The sequence below is a fragment of the Diorhabda sublineata genome, chromosome 5 (genome assembly GCF_026230105.1).
Source record: "Diorhabda sublineata isolate icDioSubl1.1 chromosome 5, icDioSubl1.1, whole genome shotgun sequence".
Classification (NCBI taxonomy): domain Eukaryota; kingdom Metazoa; phylum Arthropoda; class Insecta; order Coleoptera; family Chrysomelidae; genus Diorhabda; species Diorhabda sublineata.
This window is the reverse complement of record NC_079478.1, coordinates 27,741,057-27,755,137: the sequence shown is the minus strand read 5'-3', so window position 1 is coordinate 27,755,137 and position 14,081 is coordinate 27,741,057. Positions and strand designations below refer to the sequence as shown.

Here is a 14,081-nt window from a genome sequence, read left to right as displayed (position 1 = left end):
TTTTCAGACTGAGAGTATGGAAACGAGATAAGCAACGGGGCAACACAGTGAATTTAGTTTAAGTACATGATAGAGAACGCATTTACCTGACATAATCTAATCTAACTTACTCTTACCTGATCGAGCTTAACCTATCCTAACCAAACCAAACCTAACCTACCCTAACCCTACCCTTCTCAGTGAGAACATCTGGCCTGACATGAAAGTGAAGTATCGAGCCAGCTTTTTGAAGTTTTTGAAGTGGTTATCTATTCTTCACTTTTTCTTGATACTACTAATAAGTACCATCGATCGTGACCATCGAGACATTTCTACTGATTTTGATTGGCTCTCATAGAGAGCTGTAATCGGAATCTCAAAATACCCTTCAGCGTTATAAGGGTTCCCAGGATAAACACTCTAGTTTAATAATTGATTGAAAAGAGTTTTGGGGAGGTAATCTCAAACCTTCCTATTTCAGTTAGATAGAGTTTACGCAAGCTGAAATTTTTCATTTGAGTAGGTGATTTCTAAAGGTATAAGTAGGAGCATTCCCAAGTGAATAGGTTGGTACTAATCTAAAGATGAACAAAAATAAAAAAACTACTTACGTATTTCTAAAAACTGGGGGAAAATAATTAGAATTTCAGAGAAACTTTCCCAAACCTTATCATTATAGATAGTGGCTATTATTGGAATTGAATTTGAAATGATATAAAAAACTGTAATTAGTTCATAGCTAATTTTAAGAGGAATTAAATAATCTGAGAAAATATAAGGGAATTTGTACAGAAACGTCAAACTACCATACTTGAGCAATGCCTCTCCAGATCTAGGAAAGAATGGTGAAAATTTGCTATTTTAAATAGGCTTTTGATACATAATTAGGGTTAAATGAAGTTTTGGGGGATACAAAATAGAAAATTATTATTTATTCCAATAATTTATGTAATTTTACGTATTACTGCACTTTCAAACAAACTGCTAAATGTAAATGACATATCATAAGAATAAAGCCTCGCGTTAAAAGTCACTGGAAGGCTAGAATTGTCCGAAAAACTTTCAATTCCATTAAAAATTTACTTTTTATGCTAGAGCCGCGACTCGGGTGAAAATATGATTAATTAAAGTAGGCTATGAAATTAATTGAATATTAAATCGAGAGAGGGCGTCAAACTTGGTTCTTAATTAATCCGATGTCAACACGGGAGTCCCATCGTATCCCGCTGGAGTCCTGTAATTCTTGCTGTCATCCATACTAATAATAAGGCGCGAATTGAAATTTATACCAGTTAGAGTCGCTGGGAAACTGTGCACATTATGTCAAAACATTATTCGATTTTCTGAGGAAAATTTGGGTATTACTCATGGTTGATGGAAAGAATCAATAGAAGAATATATGTTTTTTATCAAATGTAACACAGCTTCGCAACAAACAGTATCATACGGTAGTATTAAGAAGGCTTTTTATTGATTTCATATGGAATTCTATCCATATCGTTGCCGGATAAACTATGACAACTTCAAGGAACCGAACTGTGATTACCAAAAGTGTACATTTAATAATATCAATAAAACAAAATTATAATATATTACATATTCATGAGCTTCAATGAAAAAGGAAAATGAGAAAACAATCCATTCTACTTTTATATGCTGTCTTAGTATCCTCTTATCATTCCAATCCTGTTCATCCGCTTCTTACCAAATTGATTAAGCTCTCTATCAATTCATAAATAACTATAAATCCTATTCCTCACTTTCTTTCATACCTTTTCTCAAATATATTAGTTTTGATTCATCTTATACTACCGTCTCTTTCTCCTTGGATTAAATATCTTTCTATGAATCGACACCTCCATTCATCATTTATTAAAAAACCATTTCTCGAAATTCTACAAAATGATATCTCCAAAATTGATACCTGTTTTGGTGAAGCAGTAACTTTAGGCAAAAACATATCTCCTATTTCCAACGATTTATCGTCATATATACTTCTATATTCACGCAATCAACACAATTTTTACCATTAACCAAACACTAGACAACATAGAGGATATCTATTTTTGCTTATGATGTAACAGTCTCTCATATCTTCCATTGGAATCACTAAAAACTGCAAATCATTATAACAAAGAAGCCCCCAAAAATGACAGTCCAGATTGTGCATGATCATGAGCTGAATTTGAAAAATATAATCCAAAAACCTATTGAAATTTATGAAGCAACAGTATAATAGCACCTTACAAGATCCATCCGTCTACTTCTCACCTTTCCGTGAACTTTTCATGTAGGAGAGATCCTAAGGCAGTAAAAAGTAATTTATTACCGCTACTTTAAACTGTAAACAATTGTAAGGTCCCCCGAAGAAAAATTTCCAAAATCTAATATTATATGTAACTTCTCTTCCTAAAATCTTAATTTCAAAACATGAAGCCATCTTGAATATTTTCTCCGTTTTATTTTTTACTTTTTTTACAAATTTAAAACTTTTTTCAAATACTTAATTCGAAACTTGTTTAATCCTATGGGAGATTGAACCATCTAATAAATTCCCGACAAGGAAGTTTGGTTGATCTAAATTGTTACTAGAGCGTTTATATCTGTATTTTCTGGCGGTGAAATTCCCGAGGTAAAAACTTGATACATTTCTTTCCTGGTTAATCCAATTTCGTACTTGAATTTAATTATGTGTATACAGTCCGCTAAAATATGATTTTTAATTTAAGGAAGGTGGTGTTAATCGCTCATAGCAGAAAATTTCATAAACCTCTGTACGACGTTGGTTTTGCTAGTGGAATATTTACATCTTGATTAATTTTTGAAGCGATACAGGGTTTTAGATTAAAAAAATAATCGTTCCGTTGAAAATTTGAAACCTAATGTTAAATTGAAGCAACGAGATTAGTTGTTGAACTTGAAATCGGTACTTAACACTTTAATCCTCTCAACACTATTTTTTTATTTCATTATGTCATGTAATATCCATAACACATGATATTAATTGCTAATTTAGTTTGTCCGAAAACACAAATATTTAAATAAATGATTATATTACTTATTGTAGTATTGATGAGTGGGACGTATGTGTTCCAACATTATTTTATGATAGTAACACAGTAAATACAAAATACAAATAAAAGAAAAACATCATTGTAGTTCAACATTTCTGTTATATTGCATATATACAAGGTAATTAAAAATTATACTTAGCAAAACAATCATCGCCTAGCGTTACTATGCACAGGCAAGTTATTTATGTTCTTTTTTCTGTTTTGAAACCAGCACATTGTACACATAGTTTTCTTGAATTTCCCAGTATAGGCAGGTGATCCCAGCATTATCCATGAATATGGTTCCATTTGAGGGACGTGCTCTCTTCATTATTTTTTTCTGGCTTAGCTGGCATTTGCCAATAACTATTATATTTTCTGCTACTACTATAAAGTTTATAAACGGCAATTTTAAACGTCTTGTTTCATTGTATATTATATATGCATCATATATTACAGTCATAAATAACTTATAGAAAACCTTTTACCACCTTTTGGAGCTTTGTCTATCAGAATCATACTATGATATCATTTGATCTGAGTGATCGACGCCTTCCATAAATTCATTATAAAACATAATTGAATCGAGATTAGTAATTTCTTTATAACTGCCATTTTTTGCTTCTCTTTCCACAGTACCGATACTGACACTGTGTCACATATATTATACCTTTCTTAGATGCCATCATTTCACTGGCTCCTCTCTACAGTTTACCTTTAGATTTAGGAACATTTTTTCTAGTCTTTATGCATGTTCCAAAGACGGTAGTGGATGTGAAAGATGGATTGAGGTGAATAATCAGTTAAAACATAAAACTATGTTAGTATTTCGAATTGATCTGAAAAATTTCTTCACAACTCTTTCACCAAGTTTGCCTTTTTGTGTGGAATTTTCTTTTCCGGAGTAAATATTTATATCGTATAAATACCCAGTTTTGGAATCACATCTTGTTTTATACCTGGTTTGATTAGTTTTAGAGAAACTTTTTGTTTCATGTTTGTCTCGTTAATTGATTGATACATACTATCACTTCCGGCAGACAATAATACTCCTTCTATGTAACGCTATTTGGAAGCAACTTTTGGTTTTTTGGGGTTATTGAACTACAGTTTTGATAAAGGAAACTGACATCTATTCCTAAATATTGCACTCTTTATTTCATCATTACCTAAAAATTTTCTGTTGGGCCAATACATGTGATATACTGGTAAAAGATTGTAACTCATTATGAGAACACAACTAAGCACTATCATTATTTCTGCACTCGATGTCTTTAAATTTTTCTTTTAGATGTGCTTCACAATTTCTAATCATTGATTGGTGCATTGGGCAATCCATACACACCAACTTATAGGAAATAATTTGAACGCAGCATCCATTTCTGAAAAGTTTTTTGTATGTTTTTCTTGTGAAATATTATCTATCGATATAAAATGTTCAGTTTTTCTAATCCAGTGAAACGCAACTCCCAAATTACTATTCGAAATTGTTTTCCTTTTCATTTTCGCCATTGAATTCTTCATCTTCAGAAACATCCTCCAAAATTTGTGTCAATGCAGTTTCTTCAACTTCACTTGAAGAATAATCGTATTGTATATAGTTTTTATCTATATCACTATCATAACTGTCTTGAGAAGGGTCTAATTCTTTTTCAAAATAATGTTATCCACATTATCTTGGAGCTCTTTGTCTGACAAAGGTTTATACATTCTAAAACGAAAATTTTTATTATATAGGTTATTCAATACTGATGGGAAAAAATATCTCAATTGTTACCAATATTGGAACAAACAAGTCCTAATTGTATTTTTAAAAATAAAAAAAAAAACGTGTCTACTAGATTTGATGACAACATCTAGACTGACAAAATTTTATAGAATAGAAGAAAAGCAGACAGCAAACAGCTACAAAGCAGACAGTTTTGGACTTGCTTACGAGCCTAGGACGTACAGTACTAAAATCCCAGATACCAATGATTTTGTAAGTATTTGAATAATTTTAGTAATTATTAGAAGTTCTCCAGGACAATATATTCTTACAGTATTGAAAGATTAATATCAAAAAGCTTTTACTTCTAGATGTTTTCAAATTGTAATTGATATAATAACCTAGTCACCTAGTCACTGAACCAATTCAATTTTTAGGAATTAGTTAATTTAAATACTCTAATACACTGTTATTTTTCTATTTACTTCCTACAATTTCATCATTTTTTGAACAAGTTGTTGTTTCTTAGAAAAATGGAGCATCTTAATCCATATGTAGAAACGGATCTATGGGAAAAATTTTCCGCTGCCACAAATAATTTTTGTGAGACTGACAATATGAAGATCAACCTCGCAGCGGGAAAGTTTCAAAAGTTTCTTGACAAGATCAAATTTAGACAGACATACAAGTGAAAGATACATACCGAAATAGTGCTAAAACACCTCCAACTTAGAAAAAATGGTTTATCTGGTTAAGAGGGTAATCAATGAACAATAATCCTATTTATGTAATTGCTACTTTTTCTTTTTATTAAAATGGAAAAGTGTCTTAAAAAAGAACGTCGTTCTGGAACTGTTAGAAACAGACTAATTAAAGTGACATGAAGACTTCATAATCGAAACAACGACTTCGCCAGTGTGTCTTATGTCTACATTGTTGATTGAAAAAATAAACAACTTTAGCAAATGACATATTTCATTACTTTCCTCATACATACATTATTGCTATTTTGAGGAAGAGAGATGATTGAATGGATTGTTTTTAATTAACAATTTTTTGAAAAAATAATTTTTAGCAGTAAAGCTAATATTTAAATTTGGGAGTTCGAAAAAGGTAAATCACTAATAGTAATCATATACTACTTTTATCATCATATTTTTTGTAAATAGAGAGAGTGAAACAATGAAAATTAGTGTTCGCTATACCTTTTATTTGAGGTAACTCATCGCCACATACAAAAGCTCTCTTACTTATCAGGGCTATAAGGAATATTCAAAAGTGATGAAAACTAAGAACTTATAGTATTCAAGTTTCTTTCGGCATGGATTGCATGCATATTTCAAGTTTCTATTTAGTTTTTCAATACAGGTTTCCGTGGTATGTCGTTTTTAAGTATTTATAGTAATTTTCTGGAAATATTTACAGATATGCATGTTTCCTTAAGATTGACTGTTTCAAAATATTAATTGTTTATTTTGATTTTATAGATTAATCATATGTACTGGGTGTCCCAGAAATTGCACGCCAGGCTGACACGGGAGGTAGATCAGCTTTAGATCTATCAAATAAAAGCAACATGATCTCAGTAAAAGTTTTTTAGTTTTCGAGATATTAACACTTTTAGGTTTTTTCAGAAAATCTCTACTTTTTGCCCTATTTTTGTCTGTTATGGGCATAAAAAACCTTTAATTTATAATTCTTTTTTTTCTGGGCTACCACTAATAGTTGGTTGAGACAACCCAGTATTCATTTTAATAAAAAGTAGCACGACATTAACAAAAAAAAAACAACTCAATCTTACCTTTTGTTTCAAAGCGAAAACCTTAACTAAAGTTTGGTTAGCGACTGTGAAAAAAAATGTACCAGACTGAGTCTAGCCTCTAGCTTAATGCTCCTTCCAAAATGGTACAACATTTATAGTTTTTTTTTACTAAAAATTGAATAATACCACGTTTTGTCATTGAAGTCGTAATTCTTCGAAATTATGAAACTAAAAAATAATAGTTTTAATTGAATGTGCAGCCTTCTTTTGTCTCCATATCACTGAGAAACTGAATGACCTTAAACATTTATTGACTATCTCGCTCACACTCATTGTTCGGTCGGTAACGACGTTACGAAGAGGATCAGAGGTAATACCTGCGCACTGCACCGCAGGGGCGCAGGGTAAATTTAGTACTGCTCCTTGTGTTTAGTGCTACACACGTGTTCTTTAATTCCTTCGTCTTGAAGTTTCGGTTTGCATTTTTACGATAACTTCGCATTAACTTGGATTCCGTTTTGCTAGTGTTTGGAATTAGTTTATTGGATACAGTTTTATAACGACGACTTAGCGCTCTTAGTGGACTCGATTTACTTTGTGATTTGGACTGCTTTTAAGATGGCAAATGAACAACCTGTGCTTGTGTACTCTGGTGAGTACACAGACATGTTGTTAATTTATGGTGAGACAAGAAGCGTTTCTTCACGTGCTAACGTGAGTTATAACGCAAGATTAGCAGCGAGATTGTACTCGGAAAGATACCCTAACCGCAGGCGAGCATCCCATGAGATTATTCTTCGCACTGTCAATGCCTGCCGAGAAGGCAGAATCCCTGGCCAAAGAAGTTCTCAAGGAAGACCACGTAGTACTCAAGACGATGAGGTTGTACTAGATCAAGTATCGGAGGACCCATCTACTTCATTAAGGGTAATCGAACGACGACGAGTCGGCCTGTAAAAGAGATGGGTATCTTAATCTACATAATATTCACAGTTGGCAATTAGAAAATCCGCATGAAGTAAGACAAGACCGTTCGCAGCACCAATTTAAAATAAATTTATGGACCGGGATCCTCAATGGGCAAATAATTGGCCCATTCGAACTCCCTGCTACCCTTAATGCAGCAATGTATTTAGAATTTTTACAAAATGATCTACCCATTCTTTTGGAAGATGTGTCTCTTGAGACAAGAAGAAGAATGTGGCTGCAGAATGATGGGTGCCCTGCTCACTATGCCCGCGCAGTTAGAGCTTATCTGGATGACACATACCCAAGAAGATGGATTGGCCGGCTAGGACCAATTTTGTGGCCCCCACGCTCCCCAGACCTAAACCTACTGGACTTTTTCTACTGGGGATGTTTAAAAGATAAAGTGTACAGTAAACCAATTCGATCGGTCGATGAATTGCGGCAACGAATCAATGAAGCATCTCGCGAAATTACTAATTTAAGTTTAGGACGTTTAAAGACACAGTTTTTAAGAAGATGCAGGTTATGCATAAGAGCAGGTGGCCGAAATTTTGAAAATCTGCTATAATAGTTTATTCAATGTAAATTCTGAATGGTAAATATTTATTTGAATGTTGTAATTGTAAAATCTAATGAAAATAAAAAAAATACAACCCTATGTTCTGTACCCAAATTATTTTGATGCCAGCCTACAACAACAATTATAAAAGGATAATGGATAACTCTATTAGACATTGCTAAACTAAAAAGCGATTACAGTAACTAAAAAGTTGTAAGTTGAAGACAAAAGTCGGCTTAACTTTGTATTACGTATTATTTTTTATTTGAAGTATTGCGAAAGTAGTACGACTTCAATGACTATACTTGATATTATTTAATTTTTAGTAAAAAAAAGTTATGAATATTATACCATTTTTTAAAGAGCACTAAGCAGGCTAGTTTTTAAGAACATTTTCTGACTCAGTCTGGTACATTTTTTTTCACAGTCACTAACCAAACTATAGTTAAGGTTTTCGCTTTGAAACAAAAGGTAAGATTGAGTTGTTTTTTTTTTGTTAATGTAGTGCTACTTTTTATTACAATGAATACTGGGTTGTCTCAACCAACTATTAGTGGTAGCCCAGAAAAAAAAGAATTATAAATTAGAGGTTTTTTATGCCCATAACAGACAAAAATAGGGCAAAAAGTAGAGATTTTCTGAACAAACCTAAAAGTGTTAATATCTCGAAAACTAAAAAACTTTTACTGAGGTCATGTTGCTTTTATTTGATAGATCTAAAGCCGATCTACCTCCCGTGCCAGCCTGGCGTGCAATTTCTGGGACACCCGTATATACTCAACTTTGTTTATTATAAAAATGAAGATGAATTGAATTTCTTTCATCTTTTTAAAAAACAATTTAGTACTACATACAGATTAATCGTCAACTCAATAATTGAAAAGTTTTTTTCTGTAGATTCTTTAACATGATCAGTGTCATAATGGCAAGAAAAAAAATGGCTCCCAGTGGCCACATAAAAAACCTGTTAATGGCACAAAAGGTGAAAGTTATAAAGTGTATAACGCGAAAAAAGTATTATTCAAAAAAAGTTTTTTTTATGATGACAGCTTGATCTCAGGTGGCTCTCGAAATTCCTTTATATTCAATAGGGTACATGGATCCAACCTATCATCTTGCAATCGGATTAGAAATATAATGAAATATCAAATTATCGCACATGTTTCTTCTAGGAAACCAAAAATTTCTTTTGTTTGAAAAAAAAACCTTCAAAGTTAATTAGAATTGGTAACGAATTCCTGTTCATACAGAGTAATGAAAACCCTTCAGCTCCGCAATAACATGTGTGGTAGAGTGGCACATTATTTGAAACGTAATGTATTTCTCTAATCAACATTGTATTTTTTTTTTCAACTTTTAAAATAACTTATAAATATTTTGGATTTAACTGCTAGATTTGTAAAATATCAGTAATAACACTGTGTGTGCCAAAGTCATACATTTATTACAAATACTTTCGAAATTGGCATCAGTCACAATTCTCGGCTCCAACTTTAAAAAATCTGCAGGCGGAATAGCGTTTTTTTAATAGAAATTCAGTGGCAAGAGATACGATGATCTGGCCGACCACTCTATAGACAAATTTTTGTTTATCCAAGTCCTCCCTTGATTAGAACACTGCATTACGCTTTTATCATAATAAAGGGTGTCCCGCTTTGTTGGAAAGTTAGTTGGTCCTGTAAATAAAATATTATTATCATTTGCCAATGTATCAGTAATGATTCAGTCCATACCATAGTAGTGTGTAGTTTATATTTACGTCTTGTACATAACATTTTTCCTTCTTGTTTTTTAAAGTGTATTAAGTAAAATACAAATTACTTTTTCTCCTACTACACCTACTTCAGGTGTTCATTTTTCTCTGTCCACTGGTCTTGAATCTTAATGTTTTTGTAAATTTTCATCATTTTATGTAGCACTTCTCATACTCCTAAGATATTTCATCTCTGCAGCTTGCAATTCACTTTTTTATCTATTAGTAAGTATCCAAGTTCCACAGTCAATATTTGTCTATAAATTGCTTTATAAACATTAAGTTACTTCTTGAGAATTATTTTTTATTGATCAGATAGTTGTGATAATGCTGTAATACATATTCAATGCATTTTATTTTTGATTCTCTTCGAAATTTCTCCGTTTCCATTGCCTGTATCTCATATTTCTGTTCCAAGGTATTTAAACGTGTTAACTGTTTCAATCCTTAGTCCTATTTCGTTGTTTGAGTGCCTTGAGTGCAGTTTTTCCTACATTTATTCTCATACCTAACTGTTTTAGTGTATATTCCAGATGTCTAAGTTTTTCTGTAGATTCCGGAGATTCTCTGCAACTGTAACTTTTTCTTTCGGAATGTTTTCTTCGTCTTCATTCTTGTCCTCTTTATTACTTATATTATTGACTTCTTTCTTTTCTTTTTCTTTATCTGATCCCATAAGTAGTTGCTCAATACACGACTTTCATTTTTCCCATATTTCTACCTCCTCTGTGGAAATTTTCGTCCTCTATGTATATTTCCTTATATTTTTACTCTTCCTTGAATATTTAGTTTGCAAAACTGGTTTCTTTTTTTGTCACTTTCCAATCGGTTACTGTTCCTCGTATGTTCACTAGCTTTCTTATTGTTTTCTATGCCAGATATCGCTCCCATTTGCCAATAGTCAATAGTGTTAATTTTTTCTGTAGTTATTCTGCACATTTCCCATACCTATTTTGCTGCCTCACTTATCATTACTTCGAAAGCATTCTACGTGTCTTCCTGAATTGCTGAAGAGTTTTTAAGTTATTTATGTTCTACATTTTCTGCGAGTGTCCCTGTTACTTCTTTCTCTTTCAATTTATAATCCTTATGGTGTCAAAATTAACTTTCCTACAGTTATCTTTCTTATATTTGTTTATTGTCTTCAAAAAATTTAAATCAGTAGTGTCTTTGAGTTTTCTGTCAATAAATAAATGTCCAATTTCATTCCATAAAATACCTACCCATACATTTGACTTCTGTGGTGGTTATGATTTACTTTCACTTCTAAAACGACAATCTTCACATTATACTCATTTTAGAATTCGATTAACACTAGATGTTGATACATGAAATTATCGACCAAATTTAAACCCTTATATCTCTTCATTTCATGTTGGACTTTGCCACCGGAGGTAATTTCGAATTTTTGATTTATTAATTACATCCTTTTCTTCATCTTGCTTCGTTTTTTAATACTTTGTGAGTGAATCCACAAACTCGCAACACAATTTTATTAGTAACTCAATCGTAGATGCTTTGACAGACATCAATAACGAAGCGGAATGATAATTTTGATATAGAATGCATAATTAACTTACTGCATAAGTAATTCCATACTTATTACCTGATATTTTAGTTTGTATGGGAAATTCATTCACTGAACAGTAATTCTGGTTGTACTTTAATAAGAATTATTTTGTTTAATGAAACAGGATCATTAATTAATTTTCAAACAATGTAAAAAGCGAATTCATTTCACCCAAATAATATATTGAAAGAAAAAATGTTTTGAAAATACTATTTATATGGCGTTATTCACTGAATTTCTAATTTTTTAGTATTATTACTAATATTAAACAAATTTTCCTCAAATAAATCAGTTAAATCCAAAATATCTTCAAATTAATTCACAAACTAGAAATTTTATGTTTTGTAGAGAAATCTATGGAATATGTGTCTCGATCACAAGCGATTGCATATTTGTATATGAACTTTGTATGATAGTTTTCTCCCTTTCGTAATTAAATTTGACTTTATTTTCACATTTGGAAAACTATTTGTTTTTTTGTCCATAGGAAACAGTTCTCAATCTAGGTCTTATTCTCTAGAAGATTCAACAAAAACAAGCCACCAACGAAACACGAAGAAAATTCGTCTACCTTAGGTATGTTTTTTAATAACATACCCCATAATACGTAGGATATAAGAGGTTTCCCTTTCACGAGAAACGGACCTAGGAACTACCACTGCACTTCACTAAACCTATCACAGTACTCTGTGCACTTACACTTTACGCTCACAAAAAAATGTCTTTCTCATGTCTTTTACTTATCACGTCCGGGTCATAAGTAACGGGCTCTAGTCTTATTTACGAGGATGACGAAGAGGTAGCACAATAATCAAAGTTCGATAACTACTTAAACTTACCATTCATACATAAATATGAAACAATCCATTATACACAAAAATATTTACAAACTGTAAAACTAAACAAGATCACACGTAGCTAATCTCCAGGAGGGAACTTGCTGTGGTCGACACAATTGAATGTGGACTACTACATGACAACGAATACGAAGTAAAAAATGTAACGTTAATGAATCTCAAATATTGGTAGGACATATTCGATAAATGAGAAAAATATATTTATTTGATTTTGGGGAATTAGCAACTAAGGTTAAAATTTATGTTTTGTTGTATATGGTTGTCAAGGAATGGTGTTTGCTTGATTTTGGAGACCGCAGGACTAACGGTAAAAGGTATATATTGCCGCATATGCTATAATTCTATAATTATTGTTTCACAACTTTTCTCGGTTCATTCCTAATTAACCGTTGATATATAGATTATACACGATAGTTTTAGAAATATTGAATGAATATTGTTATTCATCTATACGTTAACAAAAAATGTGGAAAGTATTTATTGACTGATCTATTTGAGCCTTTAAACTTTTTCGACATTCTGTCTATTTTGTGATGCTTCTACTATGTGCACTAATATACAACCAAGTGTGTAATTATGGGTACACACCAGGTCTAAAAATTTAATTAAAACATTCCACCTGAATTAAAAGCTCTACCAGCTTTCCGTTGAGCTTTATTCCTTTTTCCCCAACCAAATTTACGCTTTGCTTTGTAATACCGACTTTTTAACATTTTTTTGTTCATTCATGTAATCTCGTTTATGTATAACTCTAAGTTATCTAGAAAAACATGGATATTATTTTCGATTATGATTATAGGTAATCTAATTTCAATAATAGCAATTCTAATCATTAACTTATAATTCATTACATTGGAACAACTTTATTCATTTGTATATGTAATAAAAGTTTTAGAAAACAACAACAATCAAAACAATAGACACAGCGAAAACTTATTTATTAGCAAACTACCGTATATTTAAAAATATCAGCAATTGGATGTTTCTAGGTTGATTATATTTGATAAATATTTCTGTTTGATTTATTGTTCGACACTGTTTAATTCCTGGAAATATATATCTACATCACGTTGCGTTCTTCCATCTATATGCTAGTGCTTATAATAATGAGACAATAGTTTCCACTCTAATCAAACATTTTATCTCCCAAACCTCTTCCTCTGAAGCGTTATGTAATTTTGCAGATTATTCATTAGCTACAACTAATATTGACCCTTTGTTAGTCTAGATGTACTCAAGGATAACTTTTCCGGCTTTCGGATCGTCTAGTCTAGGAGAGGAAGTGAGTACTACAAAATATCATTAAATGAGCGTCGGCTAAAAGAATTGTACATACTTGTCTCTAGCGAAGATATTGACTAAAAAATTTATTCATCAACTAAAAAAAAATCTATAAATGAAAAGTGACAGGTGGTTAAGTAATTAAGTCATTAAAAACAGTTGATTGAGGCTTGGATTTGGTACCAAAATGATATACAGAAATCAAGGTTGGCCACAACTCAAAATGACAAGCTGAAAAAAATTTACAAAATTCAGTTATGATACATTTAAATGAGGATAAATTTTCAACCTAAACCATACTGTACACATCATTGCGTTTGGTGGGACGGTAGTAGCGTTACCCCTTCGATATAAAAAAAACCTAAATGTAGTATAGTTCTTCCAATATCAATCGCAGAAGACAGTTATGCGAGGATCAATCAATATTTCGGTTATTCACTAAGCCTAGCATTTCATTTCAAAATGGCACTTATCCCAATTGTCTTAAGACGGCTATAATTATACCTCTGCATAAAGGAGGAAGTAAAAATCAAGCATCGAATTATCGTCCATTTATACTCCTTCCCACGTTAACTAAGATCATTGAAAGA

The 14,081-nt window shown here is 31.9% G+C and overlaps 1 long non-coding RNA gene across 1 annotated transcript; it reads left to right on the top strand.

The window, feature by feature from the left end:
* Positions 1–3,047: 3,047 nt before the first annotated feature.
* On the top strand, positions 3,048–5,706 carry LOC130444221 (uncharacterized). The gene is made up of 3 exons (XR_008909929.1): positions 3,048–3,171; positions 4,770–5,013; positions 5,270–5,706. It is a non-coding gene; the product is annotated as an uncharacterized LOC130444221 (long non-coding RNA).
* The last annotated feature ends 8,375 nt before the right edge of the window (positions 5,707–14,081 follow it).